This window comes from Trachypithecus francoisi, unplaced genomic scaffold, assembly GCF_009764315.1.
Source record: "Trachypithecus francoisi isolate TF-2019V2 unplaced genomic scaffold, Tfra_2.0 Lachesis_group6, whole genome shotgun sequence".
Classification (NCBI taxonomy): domain Eukaryota; kingdom Metazoa; phylum Chordata; class Mammalia; order Primates; family Cercopithecidae; genus Trachypithecus; species Trachypithecus francoisi.
The window spans coordinates 124,909,876-124,935,967 of record NW_022681471.1 but is presented as its reverse complement, the minus strand read 5'-3'; the positions used below and the strand labels follow the sequence as shown (position 1 = coordinate 124,935,967).

Below are 26,092 nucleotides of genomic sequence, written 5' to 3'. Positions count from 1 at the left end.
GAGCCAGAATCTTCCCGATAAACTGCCTTATATGTAAACGGAGATTAGATTGCTGTTTGACCTGGCTTTATCGCCCTTTCTTTAATCACAGCGTATTTGATATTCTCTTCCTTGAATGAACTCATTTTCATAGTAGCTTTGGTCACAAGATTAAAGAATCGCTAACTAATTGTTCCAAATAAGCAGAGCAATTCTCTCTAACTCTGCCTCGGGCTCCCTGCAGTGACGTCCGCTGCCTGATCTTCCGACCACAGGAACTTCAAGCCTGACCCCTGCAGGTAGATAACTGAAATATACACCTCTAATCAGATCCTGGTCTTTCAAAGTCCCATCAAGTTCTGAAAATAAAAACGTTCACACTTACTACAACAGGGATATTGATGACATTTATATGAAATATTGTACTTCCTTTTCATTGTATACATTGCTTTTGGAAAGTAGCAACCACTTGTTTAAAAAGAATTTAAATTACGTCTGCAAGATACTCTGGTGTGATTAGCCATTACTTCTTTTTGCCTATTGAGAAAAATCCAAATGATTTGATTTAACTGGGATCCTCAAATCACGTGGGTTAAAAATGTCCTGATTTGCCCCTACCTTTTTCTAATCAAACAAATTACTCTTTGTCCAGTAACCAAATCCCCTCCTTTCACCAACGCACAGCCCAGGTTGCCATAGCTACCTTGGATGTCTATTTACCACACAAACGATCAAAGCCAGGAGACATCCACATATGCACTTTGCCTTAAAACTTGCTGGAATGTCTGTGGATAACATGCAACTACCAATTAACAGATTTGCTTGTAGCCTATGTGGTCTACAGCCAAGCAAACTACAAACATGACTCAAAAAAATTATTTCAAAATGACCAACAAGGATCTTTAAACTGACAGCAAGTCTTATGACTATAACATTTGCTGAAAGAGAGATAGTAGGGAAGAAATTAAAATTTTAACATATGTTGAAGACATTGAGCTCTCTAAACCATGTGCAAAAACTTAAAACATCTGTTGAAAGGGAACATTTCTCAGATGCATATTTAAAATTCCGGTTAGTTACTGTATCTTTCTATTAGATTTCATAAAAACTGCCTGATCTCAATGTTGGGAGAAATGAGAACAGAACTGCCTTTTGAACTGTTAAGATTCTGTACTTTCAAATGAAGGAAACCATACAACATACTTGGGACACAATATACTTGCCAGTTACAGAATGATAAGAAAAAGAATGCTGTAAGAGAGATTCTGTTTTAATCCCTAGAATGCCATTTGAGATCCTAAACCTGCACAGGTAGTCTTTCTGGGTGGGTGAGTATTCATCCCCAGACTTGCCCCTAACTTGCCGTGTCTCTTTATACTTAACCTTTCTCTGCTTTCGTCTCACCATTTGTTCAATGAGGATCAAATTGCCACCTCGTTCTCTCCTGGGGATGTGGCAGAGAATAAATAGATCGTGTTTGTAAAGGACTTTCTAATCCTCAGAGGAAAGATTAATACGAAGACTTTCGTTATTAAGCCAGATGTCCTTGGGCATTTTAATTCCAACCTAAAGAATGCAGAACGAGCTAATCAAACAGATCACAGCTTCCCTGAAACAGCAGCATCCTAGCCTTGCAAGAATTTAGCAGCTACGTGACTCATTTTGTTTTAGTAGATCAGAAATACATCATGCACCTTCTTCCCTTAGAGTTTTTTTCTAAAGTTACCAGGATGTTAGAAACACAAATTATGTCTAGCAGGCAATTTTGCCTAGAGAATCTGATTCTCCCCCCCACCCCCCCCCCACACACACCCCTGGTCAAGAATGAACTATTTGTTCTTCTTGTGTGTAGGGACAATGGGTGGATTGCCATGTGGGGAGGATTTGCAGTTGTAGGAATGCCACAGGCAAACCTGTTGTTTTTGGCCAGGCTTCTAGAACAGGTGGCCATGCTTTTCCTTTTGCATGGGAACAGAGCAAATTCTTTCTCAAGGAAGGTACATAAAAGTTTCCCGTTTATGATCAGAGTGCAGAGACAGGTTGGCACATATTTTAAAATTACTTCCTGATCAAGGTGAGTCAGATTTACACTTTTCTTTGGCCTAACTCAGCTGTAGCCTTAGGAACCCTCAAAGAATACTATCCTTCTACACCTGAAGTGGTGGCTTCAGGAGTGTTCCTTTTCTGCCAACCTGGCAGAAGCCCAAACCCCTCTGAATCTTATAGCTAGGCAAACAGCTTTCTAATTCTGCTGGCAATTTTTGGCTACCCAGAATTTCTGGCTATCAATGGCAGGCAGGGGTCTCTTCTGGGCTGCCACACCAGTGTATGGCATTTGTGCAGCCCTAGGGACAGATCACTCATCAGCAAAGAGATTGAATTTCATTGCTGAGCTGATGACACACAGGTCTGTTTGATAGTTAACCCTGTAAATCCAGCTGGAGCTGCCGGGCTGAGATGACAAATTGGCTGATGGGTGCGATTCACCCTGCCTGGATTCTACAGTCAAGTTTCCCCAAGAGAAACTCAAAGTAGGGATTAATCCATGCCAATAACACCGCCATCTCATTCCTCCCTACATTCTTGTTCTGACTGCAGTGAAACAACTTGCTAGATTTTGGAAACTGTCCTCGTTCTTTGGATGAACAATGATCCTGTCTCTCTCCTTCATCTCCTCCCCTGTTCCATCCCACCCTCTTTTCAAGTTCTGAACGGCCAAAAAAATTAGTAGACATACATAGCTGTGAGATGAAAAGTTGTCCATTCATTAAATAACTAGGGAGTTCGCTACTTGCGCCCTAAAACTTCAATACTAGGCTGTTTTCCAACTTCACGTAAATGCCACAACCAACTAGGCATGGGAAAAACCATCCCAAGCTGGGGGAAGCAAGCCTTGGGCAAAAGGAACGGAGACTGCCATGGTTCCTGAGGAATTGTGTGGGAACAGGGATTCTGGAAATTGAGCTCAGACACCACTAAGGAGAGGACAGGTGGCTCTGCACAGGATCAAATAACTTCTTTGTTCCTGCTAAGGACCTTTGTCAAAAATGTTTTGCCTTCCTCTTTTTCCTTTTCAATCCTTTCCAATTAACCTTCTCCTTCCTTTTCCTCCTCCCACTTTAGTAGACATTAAAAGTATGAGGTTGGACTGTGAGTTTGCAGAACTTAAAGAAAACGAGCGTCCGCCCCACAGTCCCCAGCAAGGCAAGGGCAATTCATTGCAAGCAGAGGGCACTTGCTCCTCCGCAAGTGTTTTTCTGCACTCCCTGAAACTTGCCAAGCATGCTTGCTGAGCGAACAAGTGAGGGGGCCAGAAGGCGGAGGGTTTGCGCTGACCATTCGACCATTCGAAGGGGGCTCTGCTTCATCTCCCAAGGCTGTGTGAAAGGGACAGAAAGTTCTAAATCCCTCGCCTGCGCTCCTAAATGGAAAGCTCACTTCCCCCAAAGTGTGCAGGGTGGCGAGCGCCCAACCCACTTCGAAGAAAAAGCGAAGAGCTTTTCCGGTTGCGATACAGATGCTAACTTTCCCACTCAGATTATTCAGGGCTGGTAAAAAGCAATAGCATTCCTCTTGAAATCCCTGCCCTTCCAGCCTATTGGCATGTTTTTCCGGCCTTGTTTTCTCCTTATATGAGTATTGCTCTTGATATTTAAATATTGACAGAAGATTTTTCCATAACTTTGATTGAGTTGTAAATCACACCCTCTCCTTGGCTTCCTACATCAACTTTTTCTTTCCTTTTCTTGCTTAACAGCAAAGCTATAAACCTCTTCCTGGACTGATAAGGAATTTTATCATCATGCCCCAGAGCCACGGAAGAGGCTGTTGGTTTAGAATTCTTTTCAAAGACTCATTTAGGTAATCCCCCAGCCCTTTCTCCGCTGTTTTCAGGACTGTCTTCTCACGTCCAGAAGCAATACAGTTTCCAAACTGCTAGAACAGAAAAACAAATTTGCATTTTTCTGGAAGGACTGCCTGTGCTCATTTCAAGCTGGTTCCGCCTTCTTCGCCAGAAACACAGTCAGTGCTCAGAATGCGAAACCAAAATGAGATAAGCGGCCCCGTGAAATTCTTTTTCAGGACATTCAGCTGTCTTTATTCTAGCCCAAAGCATAGGGTAGAGGCACTAAAAGCTCGAGATCCATCCTGCACGATACATTTCAGCGACCGCAAACTGGAATTGATTTACATATATTCTACAAACTGCTTGTAAGCCCTTTACAACGACTGCCTGACATCAACCACAATTAGAAGCAAAAGTGGGGGCGGCTGGCGAGGGCCAGACCGGGGTGGCTCAGGTAATGTGCTTCTTTGATTGTCTTAGGAAAATGCAGCCCCGTCTTTCCGCCAAACGCATCGACTATGGCCAGGCGCCTGCTAACCAAGCAAGCTCTCCGGAGTAACAGGTCGCAGGGGTCCCGGGCGGCGCCCGCCCCCTCCGCCGCGAGCGCAGCCGCCTGAGCTTACCTGCCTCATGTTTAGAATCCCATGACCCATCCGGCAGGGAGCGAGCTGCATCGGAGCCCGCGCCGCAGTCTTCAGAGCGGAAACACCGAACCCAACAGGAGCCCGCAAGACAAAAGCAACCCGGCGAAATCTACGGGCAGCAAAGAGCACGTTTTCGTCCTCTTTTTCTTTGATCTGTTGCTACACGCACTCCGCCCGAGACAATGTCAAGTTTCTCAACCTTTTCTCCCCCAGCCTATGAAAAGTCGGTCGCAGGGAAGCGAGGACCGCCTGGCTCTTATTTCAAATCAGTTCTCAGAGACGTCGTAGGTGGCTGGCTTGGGCCGCGGAGGAGCTTCGCCAATCAGAAGTAAGGGGGTGGGTCCTGGGAGCCAGAAAGGCTGCCTCCGCGAGGATTAGGGGAGCTTTCAGGATTGAAATGACTGGAAGCAGCTGGAAACAGAGTCCAAAGCTCCAAAAGTAAAGGATGAGTTCTATTCTTATCTAACAGCTCTACTTCTGCTAAAAGCTTAACTAGCTAAGGGCCTTAAATCCTTGCATTTTAAGAGCTCCCTAACAGCATTAAAACATTTGGAAAGTGCAAAATTATTTCAGCCAGAAAAGTTCAACACTTAGGACCCGAGGGTATTTTTAAAAGGATATCTTGCACTGAAGCCCTATTTTTGCAAAAGACTGGAAAGGAAACCAAACTGTTATGAGTAACACCTTAACTAAAACGAACAATCCAGAAGGGAGGTTGTTACCTACCTCATCTCTATGTAGATTAACTGTATATTCAATCTAAGAAAAATAAATCTTAATGGGAACGTGCATACAAATTTTTTGAAATGCAGTAAATGAACAAGAATCTTTACCTACTGATGGCCCGAGGCATAATTTCAAATATCACTGTTGTCATAGAACAATACACAATGACATTTTGTTCAGAAAAAAAAAAAAAAAACTTAGTAAATGCATATACCTTTCTCTATGGTTTGGCTTCCCTACAGGGTTGATCTGTTGAACTTATGAACAGGGACAAGCTGGACATTACCTTGGCAGGATTGCAGGAGAGCTGGAGAAGTAGTTGGATTCTTAGAAACAAACTCAGACTCAAAAAAAATTTCCAAAATTTGCTTTTTAAACTCCATATAAGCAATAACTTTTTTCAACTCTTAGCCAACATGATTTTAATGTAAATCTACCTTTTGGATTTCAAGAAAGTGCAAGTTGAGCAAAGAGTACTTTGTGTAGAACCAGTTCCATATTTTCCCCCCAAGAAATGACCACAATTTTGTGACGATAATTCAATAAAGATTTTAAATGTTTTGGTATCAGGGGGAAAAAAAACTTAGCAAATAATGAATTGGTGACTTCAGGAGTGTCATCTGCATGGGTTCAACACATGTGAGCTCTGCCCAGTTCTATGAAAATTTAGTGGCCCGATAACTGGGCCTGGAAGCCCATAACCTTCGCCCCCTGCCTGAGTAGCCTAAGGAGCCACCTAGTGACACAAACTGACTTCAGTCCACTTCTTGTACTTTTCCTTGAGAGTCCTTCATATGATGGAGTTCAGGATTTCTCAGTCTCAGCACTACTGACATTTTGGGCAGGATAATTCTGTCATGAGGGCTGTCCTGTGCACTGTAAGATGTGTAGCAGCGTCCCTGGATACTGCACACTAGATGCCAGTAGCACCCCCACAATCGTGATGACCAATAATATCTCCAGACATTACCAAATGTCTCCTGGGTGATGAAATCACACTTTGAAAGGGTGGTTCTCAAACTTGAGGGTGCAAGGAAACCTCTGGGGAGGTTGTTAAAAATGCAAATCTCCAGGCCCCTGCACCAAAAGAATCTGATTCAGTAGGTTTGCTGAGGAGCCTGAGAATCAGCATTTTATCCCACTGACAAAGGACTCTGATTCACTTTGAGAAATATTGAGTCTATCCCTGCCCTAGGTATGCCCCAGCCACAGGACACAGGAAGCTACCAGGGCTCCTGCCATTAAATACCGCTGGAGTTTAATCCCATGGCACATCTGTTTACCACCTTCAGTAGACGCTACAACTGCGTCTGCCTTCTGCTTTCATCACCTCAAAGGTAAATATGAGCTGGGATTTCCTCTCTCAAGGACTGTGCCCTTTTAATGTTACTTCCATTTTTATTCTCCTTTGACTCACTCACCAACTATCCGACAATCTCAAATGTCACCACTCATTCGTGGTTTCCCCAAATGTCCCAAGAAAAATTAATCCTTTCCATCTTCTATGCCCTTAAAGCAAAACACCCTTATAAAAGAGGTTTCAGAGAGCCTATTTGCCCCTTCTGCCATGTGAGGACACAGCAACAAGGCGCCACTGATGAAGCAGACAGCCCTCACCAGACACCAAATCTGCTGGTACCTTGATCTTGGACTTACCTGCCTCCAGAACTATGAGCAATAATTGTCTGTTGTTTATAAATGGCCCAGTCTAAGGTACAGTATTTTGTTATAGCAGCCTGAACTGACACAGTGCCATAAAATATGCTGCCTCCTTGATTCAGAAAACCTTTAAAAAAATGAATGGTGGAGATACACAAAGTCTGCTTTTTCATTTACAAATAAGCAAATGGAAATTTTTAAAATTCTGAATGAAATAAATGGTCCTTTGGAGGATGTTCATTGAGTGAGGATTTGATCCACCTATTAGAAACAGTGAGGCCCAGTGTGGTGGCTCACACCTGTAATCCTAGAACTTGTGAAGACCGAGGAGGGCGGATGATCGCGTGAGCTCAGGAGTTTGAGACCAGCCTGGGCAACATGGTGAAACCGTGTCTCTACAAAAAAAAAAATAACTGGGCATGGTGGTGTGTGCATGTATTCTCAGGTACTTGGGGGGCTAAGATAGGAGGATCACTTGAACCCAGGAGGTCGAGGCTACAGTGAGCCTAGGTTGTGCCACTGCACTCCAGCCTGGGTGACAAGTAAGACCCTGAAAAAAGGAGAAAAAAAATGAAAGAAAGGAAAAGAAAGAAAGAAGAAAGAAAAGAAAAGTGAAGTGAGTAAAGGAGCTTGCTCTACCAAACGAACAGATGTTCTGTTCCCAAATCTGTGATTAACAATGTTTGCTAATGTTAGCTGAAGGGATGTTGGAAGTTTTGAAAACTCTTCTTCAAAAAAAGCAGCTTAGTTGATAATCTTGTTAGTTATGTGCGGGTTTGGTTATTAACAGACCTTGTAGCAAACCTAACATAGGTTCTAGGTGGATAGTCCTGGACAGGCGGCACTACTCAGAAATGGACAGGCTTTGGTGTGGTGCCCTTGGACGACACCTAACAGTACTTGTGCCACCTCTCTCAGTGATCTCATAGATCAAAGAACATGGAGTGAATGTTTGTGTAAGTAAAAAATGGCTGAATATCAGCAATTTCACATAGATTATTTTAATGTGTGTCAGGACATATCAAAAGTCAATGAAAATCAAGCTGAAGTTGTCTATGCAGCCACCTGGAGAGTGCCCAGTACAAGTGCACAGACTTTGGGAGCTATGAAAACAGCATATTTATTCTCCCTCAGAGGTTTCAGAAATCCAGTTGTTTTATTATGGGGACAGAGGGAAATTTATGGAATGCTGTGTTTGAGGTGATTAGTAAAGGCAATTTAAGTTAACAACATGAGTCCCCACTTAGAAAAAAAAAAAACTCATCTATAATTCTTATAGAAAGTCACAAAAAGAGAAGCAGGTACTCCCTGTGTACAGGTACTCCTTAAATTGGTTTCTTTCAGTTGGTTAAGGGAAACAATGTGGTATACCACAAGGATGGGCCAAATAAGACTTGGAATCAGTTTTCTGTGCTGACTTGGTCACTAACCGGCTAATAGACCTCAGATAAGCCAATTGATATTCTAAGCCCAAGATTTCTTAGGGGACAATTGCACAGACTGAATAAATTCATATATTGGTAAGTGTGCCCAGTGCAATCGCTATTGCTTGTTGTGTAAATGTGTTGGATGAGCAACACTGGAAAGAAGTGAAAAAATCTATGATGTCAGAAATGTACCCTAAGCTTGTTGTTTCCTCACTAGAAAATTAAGGAATCAAAGCAAATCATGTCATTTTAAATTGTAATTAAACCTTACTATTTAATAATTCTATGCTTTCAAAGCTGAAATATTTTAACAATATCTAGTTTGTGTTAAGATTAAATATAGTGGATTCTTCATTATCTGCCCTTGAGTAATCTGGTAAATGGTTTATGCATGAATTTTTAATATTTTTATTTTATTTCATTTAACTTTATTACTTTTAAAAAAATTTTTTGAAACAGGGTCTCACTCTGCTGCCTAGGCTGGAGTGCAGTGGCATAATCTCGGCTCACTGCAGCCTCAACCGTCTGGACTCAAGTGATTCTCCCACCTCAGCCTCCTGAGTAGCTGGCACCACAGGTGTGTGTTACCATGCCTGGCTAATTTTTTTACTATTTGGAGAGATGGGGGTCTTGCTATGTTGCCCAGGCTGGTCTTGAACTCCTGGGCTCAAGTGATCCTCCTGCTTCAGCCTCCAAAAATGGTATATGCATGAATTTACCAAGGGCTTCTTATATCCTCCTCCTGTGGTCAAAATCTCCACTCCCAATTGAACTTTCTACTTCATTTCAATACAATAATATCAGCCGGGCACGGTGGCTCATGCCTGTAATCCCAGCACTTTGGGAGGCTGAGGTGGGCGGATCACGAGGTCAGGAGATCAAGACCATCCTGGCTAACACGGTGAAACCCAGTCTCTACTAAAAATACAAAAAATTAGCCAGGCGTGGTGGTGGGCGCCTGTAGTCCCAGCTACTCCGGAGGCTAAGGCAGGAGAATGGCATAAACCCGGGAGGCGGAGCTTGCAGTGAGCCGAGATCGCACCACTGCACTCCAGCCCAGGCAACAGAGCGAGACTCTGTCTCAAAAAAATAAAAATAATTGGCCGGGCGCGGTGGCTCAAGCCTGTAATCCCAGCACTTTGGGAGGCCGAGACGGGCGGATCACGAGGTCAGGAGATCGAGACCATCCTGGCTAACACGGTGAAACCCTGTCTCTACTAAAAAAAATACAAAAACTAGCCGGGCGAGGTGGCGGGCGCCTGTAGTCCCAGCTACTCGGGAGGCTGAGGCAGGAGAATGGCATGAACCCGGAGGCGGAGCTTGCAGTGAGCTGAGATCCGGCCACTGCACTCCAGTCCGGGCGACAGAGCGAGACTCCACCTCAAAAAAAAAATAAAAAATAAAAATAAAAATAAAATAAAAAATAATAATATTGTACTTCCCAAGAATAATTCTTCAATTTCTGTCATCTATTTTTTTTTTACTATAATTTTGTATTAAATTTGAAGAGGAAAATTATTTGAATTGTTTTTTAAGTGATTGCCTATATCAGTCAGGGTTCTTCAGAGAAACATAAAACAGGCTTATGTAACTGTGGGGTCTGGCAAATCTGACATCCATAGGGCAGGTTGGCAGGTGCAGACTCTTGTAGACATGAAGCAGAATTTCTCCTTCCTCAGGGAAACCTTAGTTTTGCTGTAAAGGCTTTAATGAATGGGGTGTGGCCCACCTACATTATCAAGGATAATCTCCTTTATTGTCAACCGATTGTAGATATTAACCATATATCTTCAATATACCTTCATGGCAACACCTTGATTAACATTTGGTTGAATAACTGGGTACCACAACCTAGCCAAGTTAACACATAAACCACCACAAGGCCCATGCCCAAACATTTGTATATCCATTGCAACAACAAGCACAGAGTATATGGTCAGTCAATAAATGTTTACTGAGTTGTTGTGACTAATAATAATAGTAATAATTTTAAAGTCTCCATTAGTAGAAGGTCATCTTCTTTATCAATAATGAAATTTTGCTAACCGATTTATTATGTACTTATCAACTGCAACACTGGAAATTAAGAGCTCTATTTTACTTAATTTTGAGATCAAATGTTTTCTAGCTGACAGTTCTTTACCAAATCATACTATCAATCAAATGTCAGAATATAATGCAATTATTTTCATACCAAGGCTCAACATTTTGCATCCCATGTACTCTTTCTTTGGAAACCACTCAAAGATGTGTTTTAGCAAAATGAGAGTGTTAAACTAAGAAAGATAAGTCAATAGGACCCAGAAAATAGAGGAACCAACATAAAAAGAAGTAAGGAAAGTCCAGGATGATAACTACATAATTATCATGCAGTTGTGAGCAGCATCTTAGAAAGGTCCCGTCTAAATTGTAGCAGGAGGATGGAGGACTCCTGGAGTTAGGACTCTGAGAGAAAAATGATACTATAGTTAACATTTGAAGGCAAACAGGTACACATAAATATAAGCAATATGTGAGACTATTATTAACTCCAGGCAAAGCAAACGAATGCACAAAAAAATGAAGCATTGTTATAGAACAGTCCTTAACTTGGCAGTGATTTCTGATATAGATATTATGGCAGAGACTACTGGTAGCCAATCCAGTATCCATCTTCCCTTTGCTTCTTTTCAACAGAACCTCAATTTACTTGGGGCAAAAATGTGCCCAGCTGAAGAATATTTCCCAACCTCCTTTGCAGGTATAAGTGATCATATGAAACTATTATTATTATTATTATTTTTAGAGACTAGGTCTCACTGTGTTGCCCAGGCTGGAGTGCAGTGGCTAGTCACAGGCACACTCATATTGCACTACAGCCTCCAACTCCTGGGCTCAAGCCATCCTCCTGCCTTAGCCTCCCAAGCAGCTGGGACTACAAGCTCATACCACCATATCTCGTAGGCCTATGAAATTTTAATAGAAGCTGCTATGTGCTATGTAGGGCTTTTGGGAAAGCTATTTAAAGGGAATACACACTGTTTGCTCTTTGCCCTTCCTGGATTTCTCCACCAGGAATGGTTGCAATGTCTGAGGGACTAGGGCCTTTCTGTAACCATGACGAGGACAGAACACCTAGTAAAGCTGGATAACAGAAAAGATAGAAGGATCTTGGATTTCTGATGACATCTTGGAGCCTCCAAATGAGCCCTAAGCTTCATGTTCTATGGAAAAATAAATTGCTAATTTGTTTGAGCCAATGTTTTGGGATCTGTGTTACTAGGTGAACATAATTTCTGACACCATTATATTGGAAGAATGTGGGATTGGGACGAGGAGGGCTAATTCCTTTTTGATCATATGTAGAATGTTAAGAATAATGTCCAAAATTCATAAACCAGGAAAGAGCAGTAAAGACATATTATGGGAAATATGGAGATACATACCAGAAGAGATATTTGCCAGTTGAAAGTGATTGTCCCTAGGGTGGAGTGGGATGGGACAGGGATTACCGTTTTTCATTAAGAGTCTTTCATACATTTGTATGTGGAACATGTATTACTTTGATAAAATTAAAATTAGTTTAAAATAAACAAAAAGATACTCTCTGGTTATAAAATCGATTTCTTGTCCTTAAAGTCACTTCCTATGAACTAGCAGTGTTTTATTATCATCTGGCCCATAGATGACCAAAGAGTCATGATAGAGCTTCAGATAAATTACATGCCTAATGGCCCATTCTGAACCCCAAGTGTAATGTGATCACATCATACACATATGACCTGATTAGCATTTCCTGTTTCCACCATTTCAGCTTTAATTTGTTCAAGGTTTATGATTGTTTTGCCACATGTAACCAGAAATACGTATAGACGGTTCTGATCCAAATTGTTTTGGACATTCTTTTAGATCTCCAGGAATGAATATTCTATATCTGAGACACCTTAATAATTCATTAGAGTAATCAAAAATCACCTTTTGTTCTTATTCCTAATTGGCATCATTCTTGATTTAAATCCATTTTTTGTGGGTCTTTGTATGACTAGGAATAGCTGTTTACTGTTCTTCATATTAAACCATTTTACTTCTTATCCTTTTTCTTTTATCTCACTTTTCTTTTTTTTTTTTTTTTTTTTTGAGACGGAGTCTCACTCTGTCGCCGGGGCTGGAGTGCAGTGACCGGATCTCGGCTCACTGCACGCTCCGCCTCCCGGGTTCACGCCATTCTCTTGCCTCAGCCTCCGGAGTAGCTGGGACTACAGGCGCCCACCACCTCGCCCGGCTAGTTTTTTTGTATTTTTTAGTAGAGACGGGGTTTCACAGTGTTAGCCGGGATGGTCTTGATCTCCTGACCTCGTGATCTGCCCGTCTCGGCCTCCCAAAGTGCTGGGATTACAGGCTTGAGCCACCGCGCCCGGCCTCACTTTTCTTATATGTGAGAAAGATTAGTCCCTCAAACCTTTAATATTTTAATGTACAAAGCTGATATTTAAATTAGTCTTAGAGATTAAAAATATTAACTTTTATGAATCATCTCTTTTTTTGTATGTTAGAAACAAGCAAATCAGACTGGATCATTGATAAGCATGTGGACATAAGGAGGGGAATAAAAATTTTAATCAAAAGAAGCTTTGAATAGGATTTGCGCTCCTTGCTTATAAAAAGTCAATGTTTTATCTTTTAGATTGGTACTTAAATGAACAGAAAGATTGCCAGGATGGTTGTGTTATTTCTGATTGGTGAAAATCCTCTCCCACTTCACACATACCTGGATCTAAGATGGTAGTAAAAATAAAACCTACTTAGGAATCATGGTTTATGTGTCTCTTTCCTTTGTTACACACAGATCATGGTGGTTTTTTAACATTTTTAATGGCCAGGGAAATATTTACCCTTATTTCCTTATAACTAGGTAACTTGTCATGAGTTTTTTTTTTTTTTTTTTTCTGTTGAGAACCACTTATGAAAATCAGCACGTACTGAGATAGCCTTTCTTATATTATTCCCCTGATGCAAAATAAACATAGTTAGTCATGGCAAGAAAAAAATGCAAACATGGGTATCAGTCCCTCAGCTTTTCCCATATTTATTAAAGAAATCTAAATATCTGAGAAACTGCATTCAAATGAGGCTTCATTTTATTTCTCCTTTGAATTATTAATTTACCAAAGGAAGGGCTTATATTGCCTGTCTACATTATCTTATAAATAGCAATGCTATTTAATGTTATTTTAATGTGAGTGATTTAAATAGTATCATACAATGAACAAAATAACTATTCTTATTCATAGCATTATTTAAGTTGTACCACAATGCCCTAGTGGTATTTGTCCTAAACTATATCTGTGTGGGAAAAAAAAGACAATTTTGTTATGGCCATCTTTAGAAACCAACCAATTCGCAGATAGGTGGACTTTTCTTCAACTGTGCAAATTAATTTAGCCCAATTAAGGGAATTCAAAATCAGCTGATACACCACACACTGAGAGGTCTAATGAGATAAAAATACGAGCACCTACATTAGAGAGATGCACAATACAATATAATACAATATAATATAACCCACCAGGAGGTATTTGTGCTAAATTAAAAGGCAGGCAATTGAAAAAAATCCCGTATCTATCATGGACCAGTTATACATCAGGCACTCTTTGGACATGCAGGAAGTGTACAGTTGGTATATGGGACATTGGAATCCATCTCTCAAACTCAAGAACCTGTACTCTTTCCAGCATGTGGTGCTGCCACCCTAGTTCAGATGCAGGTCTTTGGAATGAGGCTCAAAACGCAGTATGCCCATGAATCATCACAAACACTCCTTCACCTCCTGTGCCTCATATGGGGGTGATGGGATTTACCACTTAGATGGTTCTAAAATCCCCAGCCACAATCTACCTCCAAAGTCTCTCATGTTGCACCTTCAAGATGAGTCAGGAATTTGCCATTACATTTGGAAGCAAACTGAAGCACTTTAGTGATTTTTTTTTTTTTTTTGAGACAGTCTTGCTCTGTCGTCCAGACTGGAGTGCAGTGGCATGATCTCGGCTCACTGCAACCTCTGCTTCCTGAGTTCAAGCTATTCTCCAGCCTCAGCCACTCGAGTGGCTGGGATTACAGGTGAGTGCCACCAGGCCTGGCTTTTTTGGTGTTGTTGTTGTTGTATTTTTAGTAGAAACAGGGTCTCGCCATATTGGCCAGGCTGGTCTCAAACTCCTGGCCTCAAGTGATCTACCAGTCTTGGCCTCCCAAAGTGCTGGGATTACAGGCATGAGCCACTGAGCCTGGCCAGCACTGTAATGATTTTTATTTACCTTAAATGGTTCTCCAAATTTGGGCTGTGTTCATCCAATCAACCATAGGTAGAAAAAAACAATGCATTTGTCTGTTAAGGGAGTAACCCTCATGGAAAAAGATGTTGGTGTTGTGCTATGCAGAGGAGGATTTGAATTTTAGGGCTCTTTCTCTAGGACTGTGAATGAGGTTTTCCTTTTCCATTCAGAATTGCTCAGTGATGTTCCTACTGGAACACATTTGTGTGATTCATTGCCACAGTTAGGAATGCAGCCTTGGAGCACTTTTCTTTATTCGGAGCTAATTGGTGCATCAATGTTCTAGCCATCGATTTCATTAGCAACATATAGATGGATATCTGTACATCTCTATGAATTGATTTTCATCACTGCCAGGGAATCCAAAGATCTTAAGCATAGAGACAAGTGCTTCATATAAGAAAAAGAATCGGAGAGACTCTCATGCCTTAATCATACGCTAATAAAGATGGTATACCTTCCTTATGCCAGAACGGTCATAGGTATTCAGTAAGTATTTATGGACTACAGCTATAACACCTTGAACATGCCTGATCATGTCAGTAAGTATTTATTGGGTGTCTACTATGTGCCAGACATTGTCCTAGGTGCTGACGATACAGAGAGGTACAAATAGGTTAAGTGCTGCTGTCATGATCATACCTTCTAGTGAAGGGAGATAGACAAACACATCAACAAATAAGTAGAAAATAGGTCTGATGGTGATAGGGGCTATTGTATGTGGGGAAAGGAGTGTCAATGGGGTGAGGAGTTTATATTTTTTTATAGGGTGATATTTTAGCAGAATCCTAAGGAAGTGAGGAAGCAAGGCTTTCAACTACAGTGATGGATGGGGCAGAGTTATCCAGGCAAAGGAAACAGTGATTGCAGAAGCTGTGAGGCCAGGGTGAACTCAATCAACGCAGGAAGCCTGTGGAGGTTGGAGCAGAGAGTGTAAGCACTACAGTAGTAGGAGCTGAAGGCTCAGGAATGTGTCTGAGTGTGTGTGTGTGTGTGATGGGCGGCAGTGGTTGTGGGTGGGTGTTGGTGAGGCAGCGTTTGCAGATCCTGTAGGGTCTAGTAGATCACTAGAAGGACTTGGGTTTTCCTTGGAGATGGGAAGGTTTCAGAGCTCAGGAGTGACAATATCCAATTGACATTATAGAGCTCAGTCTGACGGCTAGACAGAGAGCAGCCTGCAAGGAAGGAGATGTTAAGAGATGATGGTGGATTGGGACAGGGGTGGCACTGGAGGTGGGGTGACTTGGGGAGTTCCCGGATAGATTTTGATGGTACAATGAGTGTGGCTTGCTGAGGGACTGTATGTGTCAGATAAAGAGCAGAACAAGGTTTCCAGGTTCTTTCCTGGGAGAGCTGGGAGAATGAAGTCATTGTTTACTGAGCTGGGGACAACTGCAGGAGAAGCAGTTGATAGGAGGGACCACTACCTTGCTTCAGTGTCCTGTGGGACGGGCAGTCTGGAGGCTTTGTAAAATCATCCAGATAACAAGAAGGTCTAGGGATATTTGGATTATGCCCAAAAGTTTATACTATATGTGGAAAAAACTGAACATAAATACTTGATTTATTATTCCCAATCAATGCAGTAGAGCACTGTGGCTGGCAGCACTGATGCTGGAAACAGCCTTAGTCCAAATATTAAACCTGTCACTTAATGGTTGTGATAACATGGCCCATCTGCTTGATATCCCACAAAGTTATTGTGAGAATTGAGGTGATTTGTTTAAAAATAATGTTATTTAACATTTATTGAATGCTTATTAGACACCAGACACTGTTGTGAGCATGTTTTATCTTCCTTCACCCTATGAGAAAAGTACTAATATTATCATCATTTTCCAGAGGAGAAAACTGAGGCACAGAGAGGCAAAGTAACTTGCCAAGGTCACAAAGCTAGGAGGACATAGATACTAGTTTGTGCACTCAGGCTGACCAGTTCCTGAAAACATGCTCTTAACCATAGAACTATGAGGAGAACACAGCACATAGTAAATACTCAAAAATAGTAGCTTGTATTATGATCAGGTAATTCATAAAACAAAAACGTCAAAGAGTCAGTTGTATGCTTATATGACTCCACTTGTAATCATTGCATGACTCAGTTTCCAGTGTGCATTGCTTTCTCCAGCTCTATTTTGGGTATATAGCCCATCTTCTTCCTTCCTTGATATGATGAAGTCTTTGCTGAGAAAATCAGAACAAAATATTTATCATTTGAAAGTTCGCTTTAAAAATGCCTGAGGCACAGGAATCCTTAAGAGTCACAAAATCCATCATAAGCATGGAAATTTTTTTTTTCTGTCATTAATATCATTTAGGACTGTAACATATTTACCTACATCGCAGATACGGAACAGGAAGCAATTGTTCAGACACACTTCTAAGTACCTCCAGGGCAGGCAACAATGTCTGATATTAGCTCTCCAGATTTGTCTTTCCTTTGAATCATAGAGCTCACCCTTCAGCCCCAAAGTGCTTTCAGATGGGACCTTACTGAGCCTCTGCACCTTATTTCTTTCAATTACGCTTGCATTGTCTGGCCTAATGAGTTTCCAAAGCTAGTTTTCATTTTATTTAGGGCATGTTTTCAGATGTGTTAAATTAATCGGTGCTAATTAAAAGATAACCTGACCCCGAAGCTTCTAGCAAATACCTTCCATTACCAAATGTACTATTTTAACCCTCATGTGTCTAAAAAAACAAATGTAAATGAGCTATGCTGTGCCTGTTTCTTCTTGTTGTGCATCTCGGGCAAGTCACTTAAACTCTCTGAGCTACAGTTCTATTATTTGTACAATGGAACCATTAGTTGCTTTGGCTGCCCATTGAAATCACCTGGAGGAGATTTAAAAGCTACTGGCACCTGAGTCCCACCCCCAGAACTCTGATTTAATTGATCTGGGCTGGGCCTTGGAGCGGAGAGTTTTTAAAAGCTACCTTAGGGAATTTTGATGAGTAGCCAAGGTTGAGAACCACAGGTCTAGATCCGTGGTTCTCAAATTGGACGGGGCATCAGAATCCCCTAGAGGGCTTGTTAAAACACAGGTTACAGGGCCCCACCCCAGAGTTTCTGATTCAGCAGTCTGGGGTGGGGCCTAAAAATTTGCATTTCTGACAAGTTCCCAGGTAGGGCCGATGCTGTTGGTTTTGGAAATGCTTCTCTATATCAGGCGTTGGCAAACTCAGGCACTCCAGCCCAAGCCTGCCCACCACCTGTTTTTGTATGGTTCACAAGTTGGGAATTGTTTTTAACATTTTCAAATAGCTGAAAGAATCAAAAGAATTATATTTCATGACATATGAAAAGTATGTGAAATTAAAATTTCAGTACCGATAGATAAAGTTTTATTGGAACGCAGCCATGCCCATTCAGTCTACCATTAAACCAAGTGTGGGACCTCACGTAACTGCACAGGTTGCATGCCCAAGAAGCTGGCCCTGACTGACATTGACTAATTTAAGCTCCAAGCTTGATGTATTTACCTCCTGAAGGGGATCAGAATATGCCAGCCCCAAATATGCCTCTTTGCCATAATAATTATTTTGAGCTAAAGTCAAATGAAAATCAACAGCTGTTGGAAGAGTTCTCTGCCCTCCCTCTATCTACCTAAAAGCAGAACATACATTTCCCTTTGAAGAAGGTGCCCCCTGTACCAGAGAGAGATGAGTGATTTTTATCATTGATGATGGGGAGTCGATACCAAGAAGAGTTTGTATAAATAGACCTCAGTCCTTATTGTTCATTAGTTCCCCTATATATTTCCTAGTCATTTTCCCATTAACTTCTTATCCCTTGAAGCCCAAACCCTCTTTCCTTTGTTAAAAGGGTATGTTAAAAGCCCCTGAGTCTAGCTGCTTCTTTGCATTTTGCTCCTTTTGTGTGGACTCTGGTATATGTACTTTTTTTTTCTTTTTTTGAGATAGGGTCTCTCTCTGTTGCCCAGGCTAGAGTGCAGTGATGTGATTATGGCTCACTGCAGCCTCAATCAACCTCCCAGGCCCAAGCAATCCTCCTACCTCAACCTCCCGAGTAGCTGAGACTGCAGGTGCACACCACCATGCCTGGCTAATTTTTTTTTTTTGTAGAAGCGGGGTCTCCCTATGTTGCTCAGGCTGGTCTCAAACTCCTGGGCTCAGGCGATCCTCCCGCCTTGGCCTCCCAAAGTGCTGGAATTACAGGCTTGAGCCTCCAAACACAGCCTTGTGCATGTAAATATTGATCAAAATTGTGTGCCTTTTCTCCTGTTAATCTATCTTTTGTTAGTTTAGTTTGCAGGCCCCCAGGGACTGAACAGAAGAAGGTAGATGAAAAGATTTCCTCCCCAGTACTCGTTGCCTAAGAAATGTGAGACATTGTTATTTGCAGGCTCTTCACCTCACTGTTAGTCATCCCCCATTTCCCCCTCCCCCACAGCCCACATCACATGACATAACTGCAAGAAAGGCCACTCCATTAGACAGAGAGAGAGTCTCTTAGAAACAGGATGACTTAAGTCAGATGACCTCACAATAGAAGGATTGTGGGTTATTACAAGACCCTGTGCCCTTTCTGGTAAAAAAATATCCATGAAAGGACCATCAAAGATGCATATAGAGCCAAAATTGCAGAATAATACCTACTGTGTATGCTAAATGAAAACTCTAAGAAAAAAAATGATAGGCACGCTGTGGGCGGGAAGAACAGGATGGTTGATATTTATTTGTAAATATCTGAAACCGGAAGTTATTCCATGGTATTTTAATAAAAGTCCCATATGTAAGAATCTTTTGGTAATAAGAAAATATGAAAACACATTTTACTGGAAATAAGCACATAAGTTGTAAAGTTTTTAAAAGCCCCTTCTCCTGAATCATGCCTCTAGTTAAATTTAAATCCAAGTAATATCATCCAGTTAACTAATATGGTTTTTCTCTGATTCTCAGGAAGGATGTGTATCCTTCCCAGTAACTATTCCCTTAACAAAGAGGTTGCTATGGATACATTTTTTTTTTTTTAATTGAGTGCCGGTATTTTAAAGCCTATGCAATTTAGTGCACTATATCTGGCCAGAGGGTTATACTAATTTAAGTGCCTGTCTTTAATCCTAACAATTTTTATCTTAATACAGTTGCTTCATGCATTTGACGTGAGGTGTTCAAGAGCGTAAGAGGTGGCGTGGGTGTTCTTTAAGGAAAAGCAAGTAAGACGAAAATCGTACAACCCACGTAACTGCAATTGAATCAGTGGATGCTTCACTTGCCTGGAATTCGTCTGTTCTTGGTGTGTTTAATAATGAGTCATGCGATGCATTTGCAAGGCAATGGGGCCACCTCCCAGGGCCTGGGGCCACGTTATGATTTTCTGCACCTGAGTCCCTCGTCTTTGTTCAGATAGGTTGCTAATGCATCCTGCGAAGCTGACCTAATGCTACTTCAGTGGGTCTATTTTTCTTCTGTGGCTCAGCTTGAATGTGATATTCAGGAAGTCGACTGTCAGGTATGCAAATTGAGAGAAAAATATGCCACATTAAATCATGACGGTTTAATAAGGCATTACTCATGGGCAAACGGCTTCTGGTACTCTCCTTAGTAGGGGCAAGTTGAAAAGCATAACCTGCCCCAGAGAAGAGATCTAGCAATTTCATTGGCATTCCATCTTTGTCAATGCATTTGGTGAAATATGCTCCAATTTACATACTATAGCTGCCAGTATTCTACCTGAAAATATAAACCAACATGTATCCTACTTTAGTCACCAATATTAAGAATCTTTACCGTTATGATTACACTTGAGGTGAAATACCAAACATTTCAAATGCTTCTAATGATAGTTCTGCTCAATGAATATGATACCAAACACTTAGGAATGTTTCATGGTACCTCAAGAATTTCTTTTCAGAGCAAAAAGAAATATTTACATTTCCATCTTTTTTTTACTACAAATAGAAATTAATAAAATAAGTATTCATTTTCCTTGCAACTCAATTGATTTTTCTGTAATCTGTAGAAAATGAAGCATGTTTTCTATATGCCTTCTATAGGAAGGCATACATTTAAATTACACCTTTTCCAATCAGACATGGAATTTTACTAAGAAAAAAAGAATAAGTCTAGAATGAAAGAATTGTGATGCTGAAATTCTCCAGGTTATTTACACATTGATTACTTTGCTGCAAAACTATTAATTTAGTATTTGCCATGGCTTTAGAACTTAAGTTCTTTACATAGTAACTTACTTTCATAAATATGGAAGTATAATAATTAGGGTGGTGTATGTAACAATAACATAAGAACACTTGTTTTTGACAGGCTGGTCATTGTCTGTCACAGTCATGTCTTCACTCGTGAAGACTGAAAGCAATGTCACATGAAGAAACTGGTTTCATTCTTCAGTTAACAATTTAAATCAGTGCTTAGTTGCCCCAGACTACAAAATATATTAGAGGCAACAAAACCATTTTTAATCCTTCTTACCTAACTATAGATATTCCATTTATTTTGGATTTGCTTTGTTAGATAAAGAGAAAGATTTAAAGGAGAAAGGCAAAGATTTAAAAACATAAAGCAGAGGGAACAGCATGAAAGCAACTATAAAATGCTGGCAAAATGTAGAAGAATAGAAACCATGTGGAAGTAAGTATTGTGGAATAAAGATTTAAAACCCTTCAGAAATGTTCTTTGAAAATCCAGCAACACAGAGGGGAAAAATGAAGAAAAATTAGCCAGTACCAGTAAGAAAGCACTTTCTCTTTCCACCCTGACCAATTCTCTTTTATTTAAAAGAAACAGAACAAGATTAAGAGTTTAAAAATAGAGAGGAGGGCAAAACTGTAATCTGTAGTTTTTTTCTTCTTTCAGCGGTTCCTCTTTAACTATAATTAATCATCTTCTCCAAACAGCAGACCACCAGGGAACTGCATTGAGGAAGGAAAATTCAAAGCAATGGAAACAAAATCAGTCCTTACAGGTTTCACCGTTGGGATTTGGACCCGGAGTGAAAAGAGGATAATGGTCTCAGAGCAGCCTCTGGTGGCTGAATGTCAAAAGCTCAAGAAGTCAGAGGCCACCTTACTGGTGTTCTCTTGACCTTCACTCTCCACAGTCTTAAGATTTTGTGCAAAGGAAGTTACTATTTAAACGACTTCAAGGCACTAGTTCAGAATTGATTAGGTTGGAATTGAAGTGAATTCATCAGTTTCAGGGCAATCACGGATGGACTGTGGATTTGATGCTGACAAACTGGGCCGTTCCAACAATGGGGAGAAGTATATATATATATATATTTGCTCATCAGTTAAACCGTGTTAAATACAAAATTATCTTCAACTGTCCAAGTATCTCAAACAAATGATGAACCAGTGGTAACTGACACCTGAAATTCTAATTTTTAAGCAATCTGAATATTTTGATTCTTAAAATGCTGTGTGTGTGTGTGTGTGTGTGTGTGTGTGTGTCTGCACGTGTGCACAGAGATCTGTCCATTAGAAGCATTTGGGGTGTATTTTCTTGTCACAGCTTTCCCAGCTGTACAACATCTGTTAGGACAGAGGCCTATAAATTCCATCTGGTAGGTTCCCCATTGAGCTATCTCATCTGGGAAGTTTCCAAGGGGCCCTTTTCAAAATCTTGAGTCTTATAATCTCACCTGTATCAAACGTCATGTCCAAAAGAGTGCTGCAATCTTCAGCTCCCTTTTTATGAGCATATCACATTTACACATCAGGTTAGAATGTTTTGTTCAAAAACAGATATTCTGTGTTCACCGAAAAAAAACTTGAAGGTTTCAAACATACTGAGGGTAAGTTTGTGAATACTCAAACACATATTTTAAATTGGTTTCAATAGGAGTCTGCTTTATTTAATTTTTTTAGTAATTAACCAGCAGTTCTCTGGGCCTGCCAGAGGTGATGGAATTTTGGTAGGACCACATGGACCCTACAAAAGATCTATGGTATCAGGAGTTCAAGACTAGCCTGACCAACATGCTGAAACTCCATCTCTACTAAAAATACAAAAATTAACCAGGCATGGTGGCACATGCCTGTAATCCCAGCTAATCAGGAGGCTGAAGCAGGAGAATCACTTGAACCTGGGAGGTGGAAGTTGCAGTGAGCTGAGATTGCGCCACTGTACTCCAGCCTGGGCTGTCAAGACTCCATCTTAAAAAAAAAAAAAAAAAAAAAAAAAGTAAAAAAGAAAGGAAGAAAGAAAGACCTATGGTAATTTGTGTGTACAATGTTGAATTTATAGAGCCTACTTCTTATTCACAAGGAAATATCCTGGTTCAATCAAATATCAACAGTAGAGTGATTTGGCTCCTAATTAATGCCTGAAAGAGACAGCAGCTATTGGAAGTACAAGAAATTAACGGTAATATACGAATGAACTTCTTAGTCTGGACAAATGTGCCATCGTTAGGTAAGATGTTCACATCAGGAGAGGCTGGGGGAAAGGCATGCAGGAACTCTCTGTACTACCTTTGCAACTTTCTGTAAATCTTAAAATGTTCCAAAATCAGGAGTTTCTTTTTTAAAAAAAGTACAGAGAGTAATATCGGCAAATACACTCAGGGGAAGTGGGAAAAGATAAACAAAGTTCTCTGGCAGAAAAAAAGTTTAATAACAGTAGGATATTGGTCTTGTCATCCAAGATGGCTGAATAGGAAGAGCTCCAGTCTGCAGCTCCCAGCATATTCCAACTTAAGTACCGAGTTCATCTCACTGGGGCTTGTCAGACAGTGGGTGCAGCCCACGGAGCAGGGTGGGGCATCGCCTCACCCAAGAAGCACAAGGGGTTGGGGAATTCCCTTTCCTAGCAAAGGGAAGCCGTGACAGATGGTACCTGGAAAATCGGGACACTCATACCCTAATACTGCACTTTTCCAACAGCCTTAACAAACGGCACACCAGGAGATTATATCCTGTGCCTGGCTCAGAGGGTTCCACGCCCACGGAGCCTTGCTCACTGCTAGCACAGCAGTCTGTGAGGCGGGGGTGCAGAGTCCACCACTGTTGAGGCTTGAGTAGGTAAACAAAGCAGCTGGGAAGCTCAAACTGGGTGGAGCCCACTGCAGCTCAAGGAGGCCTGCCTGCCTCTGTAGACTCCACCTCTGGGGGAAGGGCATAGTTGAACAAAAGGCAACAGAAATTCCTGCAGACTTAAACATCCCTGTCTGACAGCTTTGAAGAGAGTAGTGCTTCTCCCAGCACAGAGTTTGAGATCTGAGAACGGACAGACTGCCTCCTCAAGTGGGTCCCTGACCCCCGAATAGCCTAACTGGGAGACACCTCCCAGTAGGGGCCAATTGACACCTCATACAGCCAGGTGTCCCTCTGAGATGAAGCTTCCAGAGGAAGGATCAGACAGCAACATTTGCTGTTCTGTGATATTTGCTGTTCTGCAGCCTCCGCTGGTGATACCCAGGCAAACAGTCTGGAGTGAACCTCCGGCAAACTCCAAGAGACCTGCAGCTGAGGGTCCTGACTGTTAGAAGGAAAACTAACAAACAGAAAGGACATCCATACCAAAACCCCATCTGCACGTCACCATCATCAAAGACCAAAGGTAGATAAAACCACAAAGATGGGGAGAAACCAGAGTAGAAAAGCTGATAATTCTAAAAATCAGAGTGCCTCTTTTCCTGCAAAGGAATGCAGCTCCTCACCAGCAACAGAACAAAGCTGGTTGGAGAATGACTTTGACGAGTTGAGAGAAGAAGGCTTCAGACCATCAGTAATAACAAACTTCTCTGAGCTAAAGGAGGATGTTCGAATCCATCGCAAAGAAGCTAAAAACCTTGAAGAAAGATTAGACAAATGGCTAACTAGAATAACCAGTGTAGAGAAGTCCTTAAATGACCTGATGGAGCTGAAAACCATGGCACAAGAACTACATGATGCATGCACAAGCTTTAGTAGCCGATTTGATCAAGTGGAAGAAAAGGTATCAGTGATTGAAGATCAAATGAATGAAATGAAGCGAGAAGAGAAGTTTAGAGAAAAAAGAGTAAAAAGAAATGAACAAAGCCTCCAAGAATTATGGGACTATGTGAAAAGACCAAATCTACGTCTGATTGGTGTACCTGAAAGTGATGGGAAGAATGGAACCAAGTTGGAAAACACTCTTCAGGATATTATCCAGGAGAACTTCCCCAAACTAGCAAAGGCTGGCCAACATTCAAATTCAGGAAATACAGAGAATGCCACAAAGACACTCCACGACAAAAGCAGTTTCAAGATACATAATTGTCAGATTCACCAAGGTTGAAATGAAGGAAAAAACATTAAGGGCGACCAGAGAGAAAGGTCGGGTTACCCACAAAGGGAAGCCCATCAGACTAACAGTGGATCTCTCGGCAGAAACTCTACAAGCCAGAAGAGAGTGGGGGCCAATATTCAACATTCTTAAAGAAAAGAATTTTCAACCCAGAATTTCATATCCAGCCAAACTAAACTTCGTAAGTGAAGGAGAAATACAATCCTTTACAGATAAGCAAGTGCTGAGAGATTATGTCACCACCAGGCCTGCCCTACAAGAAGAGCTCCTGAAGGAAGCACTAAACATGGAAAGGAACAACCAGTACCAGCCACTGCAAAAACATGCCAAATTGTAAAGACCATTGATGCTAGGAAAAACTGCATCAACTAACAAGCAAAATAACCAGCTAACATCATAATGACAGGATCAAATTCACACATAACACTATTAACCTTAAATGTAAATGGGCTAAATGCTCCAATTAAAAGACACAGACTGGCAAATTGGATAAGAGTCAAGACCCATCTGTGTGCTGTATTCAGGAGACCCATCTCACGTGCAGAGACACACATAGGCTCAAAATAAAGGGATGGAGGAAGATCTACCAAGCAAATGGAAAACAAAAAAAAAGCAGGGGTTGCAATCCTAGTCTCTGATAAAACAGATTTTAAACCAACAAGATCAAAAGAGACAAAGAAGGCCATTACATAATGGTAAAGGGATCAATTCAACAAGCAAAGCTAACTATCATAAATATATATGCACCCAATACAGGAGCACTAAGATTCATAAAGCAAGTCCTTAGAGACCTACGAGGAGACTTAGACTCCCATACAATAATAATGGGAGATGTTAACAACCCACTGTCAATGTTAGACAGATCAACAAGACAGAAAATTAACAAGGATGTCCAGGAATTGAACTCGACTCTGCACCAAGCAGATCTAATAGACATCTATAGAACTCTCCACCCCGAATCAACAGAATATACATTCTTCTCAGTACCACATAACACTTATTCCAAAATTGACCACATAGTTGGAAGTAAAGCACTCCTTGACAAATGTAAAGGTACAGAAATTATAACAAACTGTCTCTCAGACCACAGTGCAATCAAACTAGAACTCAGGATTAAGAAACTCACTGAAAACTGCTCAACTACAAGGAAACTGAACAACCTGCTCCTGACCGACTACTGGGTACATAACAAACTGAAGGCAGAAATAAAGATGTTCTTTGAAACCAATGAGAACAAAGATACAACAT

At 41.1% G+C, this 26,092-nt stretch overlaps 1 protein-coding gene across 3 annotated transcripts in view; it reads right to left on the bottom strand.

Moving 5' to 3' along the window:
* Positions 1–26,092, bottom strand: part of MID1 (midline 1) — a 414,458-nt gene that overhangs the window by 178,151 nt on the left and 210,215 nt on the right. For 2 of the 3 annotated variants that reach the window (XM_033201030.1, XM_033201033.1), the window contains exon 1: positions 4,450–4,794. The exons of the other annotated variant lie outside the window; for it this stretch is intronic. The gene's annotated coding sequence lies outside the window, so the exon portion shown is untranslated. Of the gene's footprint in view, positions 1–4,449; positions 4,795–26,092 lie in introns of those variants that run through there. 3 annotated transcript variants of the gene reach the window in all.